At 39.4% G+C, this 5,456-nt stretch overlaps 1 protein-coding gene across 1 annotated transcript in view; it reads right to left on the bottom strand.

The window, feature by feature from the left end:
* FAT4 (FAT atypical cadherin 4) overlaps positions 1-5,456 on the bottom strand; it is a gene marked incomplete at its 5' end in the record, with an annotated part of 124,444 nt that overhangs the window by 61,018 nt on the left and 57,970 nt on the right.

The following is a 5,456-nucleotide window of genomic DNA, read 5'->3' on the forward strand; positions in this document are numbered from 1 at the left end:
TGCATGTTACTAAACAGATAATTCTGAAAGACATCAGGTAAATTGCTCTTAATCACATGAATTAGCACATTCCCAAATCACACCAACAATAGGAAAAGCCCGTCCGGATATTAAAATTCCACGCTGTTATAAAATACTCCTAGGAAAACCTCTAACACAAATAAAGTTAATTTGACTTGTTGATAGCAACTGATTTTAAATGGTCCTAGTCTAGTTTATATTGGAAAAGATCCACTGATAGGCTGTCATTGTAATCCTCAAAGTCAGCCCCTGGAGAATAACTGCCAAGTGCTGGGGCAGGAGATCGTTCAACCATTAAATGCTGCCTGACATGAAGATGAGGTGGTGTAAAATTCTCTCTGAAATGTTTATATATTGGCAACTCTCCGTTCCGAGAGGGGAAAAAACACCCTTGCACTTAATATATTTTATAACAAATAATCTGCTTTTCTCTCTCTCGCAAAACTCCCCTCTAATTGCAAACATAAACGTTACTTAAGGAGCACCCACTAGCATCTACTCTCCTTGCCTATCCAAAACTCAACAAATGTTCTTTTCACATGCCATATTTGTATGCTTTTCCAAGTAAGAATGATAGTTCCTGAAAGGTTGTTTCGTGATCTTTATCCCCAGTTTTTCATAAGCAAGATTGCTGCCCTGCTGATGCTAATTCAAAAAGATGCAGAGCTACGTTTTCTCTTGTTGCTGGGTCTGGAATGTGATATTCCGAAGTAGAAAAAGAAGACACAGCTGTTTTAGATTGATCATGAAAAAAAATGTAAGGTTTTGGACCCAAAATATTGAACAGTCACCAAACTCTGAAGACCCACTAAGGAGAAAATGAGTAGCTGAAAGAAGTCTTACCAAGGAAAAGAGAAAGGTGAAAGGTAAAGGTGTGGATAACTTAAAGAAGGTACCTAACTTGACAGACAAAATATTATTTACACTACAGAATCTCCTATGCCCTTATCCAGAAGGACTCTTCCTACACTTAGATGAAAATATATGGATTGGGTCGCTCTGTATATACCTAACACAGACATTGCTGGTGATCCGAAGTCTATGATTTCAACTGTTTCTAGTCCCCCGTCATAAGATTTTCTTCTCTGTTCTGTTTTCATAGGGACCACCAATTGCCAAGCTCTTCTGACCTGATCACCAGGATGATCCAAAAACCAGAGGAAATGTTACATTAATATTATTATTAGTGTAATATTAATATAGTAGCTGTATCTGCTGGAAGGGGAGACAAAACAGTGGTCTTTTATAGAAGACCATTATTTATTTATCCCCTATTTAATCCCTTTGGCCATTCACAAGTGGTACACAAGACAATTCACAGCCTGAGACAGATTAACCCAGAAGGTTTTGTCATTAAATTTATATCCCTGACAACAGGGATATAACAGAAGCACGAGGAGTGCTGAGCAGAGCACCATGAGCAGTGATTGACAACCACCTCACCAGACACAAACTTTCAGAGAACAAACCAGCCCAGGCTGGTTTTCAAGGAGAATGCTGCATCTGGGTGACAATTAATCACAGAAATGGGAGGGAAGTGGTAGAAATGACAGATGAAGGATTTTGCCAGCCCTCCTTGCCCATGGACTGGCACAGCACACTCTTCCTGCTTTCCTCCCCAAAGTGCAGCAGTTCCTCAGACAGGGTTTCAAGGTAAAGCAGCTGCACAGCTCTGCAGTTCATTTATTCCTACCATACATGTCATTCACAGCTAATGCTTCAGCTGCGGGTGAAGTTTCACCACCAGAACCCATTTCCATGATGAGAGATTATCCTTTCATATGAAAAATATGTAACAACTTCTGGGGGGTTGGGGATAGGAGCTGTGCATCACCTACAGCTTGAATGATGCAAAATAGTGAGGATCCAAGAATAAGATGGCTAAGTATTGGGGGACAAATAAATTAATTATAAAGTCAGATTCCAGAGGACTGAAAAAAAGGAGAAGAATAAAAGAGGCAATTTTAATCTGACAAATCAGTTCACTAGGAAACAAAGAAACTGTATTTTATACAGAAGACGTGCTTTAGATGGTATAAAAATAAGAAATTCTCAAATAAGAATGAGAATTTTTTAGAAAAGAACACAACATTTTTTAAGAGCATTTGTACCATGATTTATTACTTATCCACAGGGCTTATATAATGTGTATTGCTTCATTATTCACCATTGGCTAAGTCTAATTAACATCTGCATCTACAGCTATCTTTTTACTTCAGCTTACACACAGAACTAGGGAATAAGATCCTTGGATGGACCTATTTGCAGAAATGTCACTGAAGTAATCATGGAATCAGAGAATGTTGAGGGCTAGAAGGGACCTAAAAGATGATGTAGTTCCAACCCCCCCCCCACCATGGCCAAGGATGCCACTCACCAGACCAGTTTGCTCAGGGCCCATCCAGCCTGGTCTAAGACATCTTTGAGAAAGATTTGAGAAAAAATGTCACATTTTCCCCAAAACAAGAGTCTGTTACATTTCATTTAAGAGAGCATAGATCCTGAATGAGATCTGATGTAAACTGAATGTCCAGGAGCTCAGAAATTAATTTCACTTTGAAATTATTCCACAAGTTCCAACACGAAGCAGAAGCCCACAGGAGAACCACAACCACAAAAATCTTGCACTGCCACATGGCACTGGAAGATTGCAGCGTATCTTATCACATCTCTACTGTGAAAAAGAAAGAAGAAAAAGAAAATTCCACAAAGCTTTAATCAAAATCTAAACTAAACCTTTTCCCAACCAACTGCATCTTTCTAATCCCACTTCACATTTGCATATAGATGTCAATGTGTGTCACTTTAGGAAATACATGGTTTGATTAACATCATATGCTACCAATTAAAAATTAAGTGTAATTCTGCCTCGGACTTAACGAAGGCAAGACAAGGTGGTCCTGGGGGTAACACCAGCTGTTTGCACCACAGAGTCATGTTCAAAGGGTCTACAGATCATGTGCTGTGCTCTCAGCTCACACTGATGGCAAACCACCCACCAGTGAGAGCAGCAAGTACAGGAATAAATATCTAGGAAACCAAAGGCCTGAAACCTCAAATACACCACAGGATGGAAAACAAGGGAGCTGAAGGGATTTATCCAAACCTTGGAAGCAAGGAACCATTACATGCTAATGCCTGTAGAACTGCAGGAAGCAACATGCCCAGGCTACACGGAAAGGGATAATCACCACCCCCTTCTCCAAATTTATCCAAAATGGGAAACATTCTTCCCTGACCTCAAACTCGTCATTCAGTGCAAATCTAGGATGCAAGACAGATACAAACCAACCATCTGAGAGCACTCAAAGTACTGCACTATGCAACAAAAACTTCTGCAACTTTCCATCTGACAACTGCTTGATTCCTGTTTGTATCAACAGCTGCTTTAATACAGGACCCAAAATTCTGACTGTCACTCAGAGGACTCACATATAATAAAATACAGAAGCAGCAAAGGTAGTGAAGCTCCTTTTGAATTCTCTAATTGCTCTCTCCAGTGGTCCAAGCACTGATGGGGGCTTTGCTCCTCTGAAAAGCCTTGAATTTCTGCAGAAGCCATGGGAACACAAATAGTTACAGACTCTTCTAAACCTGTTAAGACTGGAAAAACTGATTAATAAATTCATAATACTGTCTTACTTCTATTGTTCAAGGGAAAATGAAAAAAATCAGAAAGCTTTGTTCAATTCACTTGCACGCAAATCTCCACAAAATTACTCTACTTTGGTACAAATTCTAGTATAGTGCTTTTCCTTCACACATTTAATACATCTAGAAAAAAAGACTGAAAATCAAAGCTTTCCCTCAGAGCTTATTCTTCAGACAAGTACATGTTGTTTATTTACTAACCCTTGTAAAATAAACACAGTAATTTTACATATCAATTTCTATGCAAACCATCTTTGGGTGGGGTTTTTTTTAGTAGTTTTGTTTGTGTGCTTGTTTTATGTTTGACTCAAGCTAAGATGCAAAAACACGGACACACAGCAAACCACAGAGATCAGCAATATAGAAAGCCAAACAATACCACAAATTTCCCTGTGCATGAATCAAATTTCTCCTCCCCAGGCTTAATAACATTCTCACAATAATGCCCTGCCTCTGCCACAGTTACAGATGGCCAGCCCATCCTCATCTGTGACAATTCGATTGCTGCAGCCTGTTGTCACAGACATTTTCAAAGCAGAAGAAGTATTAATTGCCTTGATCTTGTTAGGATTCTTATTTGCTGCTCAAATTAGCCTCTTGTGGTTTTTTTCCCCCCTAAACATATTCAGAACAGATTGAGGCAGGGCAGCACTCACCTCAAACAGTTCTGCCTCAATTTACTCTGAATGTAGATGTAAGAAAAATAGTTCTTTCTCCATTTAGACAAACCTCAGTTGTTAACAGATACAGGAATCATACCAAAGACCTCAAGTTTTAAAGCACGTAGATCTATTAAAGCATTTAGGGCATAAACTATTCTTAAGCTTACTCAAAATAATTTGTTGGATTAGGAAACAGTTGGTAAAAGATGAAGTTTCATTTCATAGAGCAAAACCACAAATTCCACTTCAAAAATATTAGTACCCAAGGTAACTATTACTGAACAGGCTAGACAAGTTCCATGCTCAACATAAAAAGCTTAAAATGGGAGTTTTATTCTGGAAAAAGAAATTATTTTAGTGACTGGGTTTATGAGCTACAAAGGCATGTAAAATAAAACATTGCCCTGCAAGGCAACGTGCCAAATTCTAACCAATCATAGCACCTTCCATAAACCAATGGGCTCACTTGGCCAGACCCTAGCCTTCTGTTTTATTACAGTTATTAACATTTAGTTTTCTTCTGCTTCAAAGTCAGGAGGGTTTACAGACAGAACAGTCTTCTGAAGTTCTTCTACCTATCAAACGACAAGGAGAGGAGGAAAAAAGATGACACAGGAAACATGAATGAGCTCACGTGGCAGCAGCAAGTTTCCCCACTTTAAGTTGGGAGTCCCAAAAGAGTAATTCTTGCCTGGAGCCACGCTATCCATGGCACACACTTGATCAGAGATCTATAGATAGAACACGATCTGAGAAGGGAGGAACTCCCAGATGCCTCCCACGTTCGATACCTCTTCAAACGCTACAACTATTTGATTAAAGATCAAACAGAGTGGAAAGGCAACAGCTTTTCTTTCAATTTATATGGTGTTGAGTCATTCTTCTTCCCTTTGCTTGCTGCTGTGACGTTCACTGCCTCTCTCAGGAGATACCATCTAACAGTCTACGAGCAGCATTGGCACGAATCACCCTGAAGACTTTTGTTCATGCTTAAGTCATTAGATGATCCTTCATGTTGCAGTGGGGATCCTGCAACACGCATATATCAAACCAGGAGTCCCGTGGAAAGGAAATATATATGGACAGACAGATTCTTGCTAGCTGTTTCAGAGATGTTTATTT

This window comes from Corvus brachyrhynchos, unplaced genomic scaffold (genome assembly GCF_000691975.1).
Source record: "Corvus brachyrhynchos isolate BGI_N302 unplaced genomic scaffold, ASM69197v1 scaffold105, whole genome shotgun sequence".
In the NCBI taxonomy this organism is placed as follows: Eukaryota; Metazoa; Chordata; class Aves; order Passeriformes; family Corvidae; genus Corvus; species Corvus brachyrhynchos.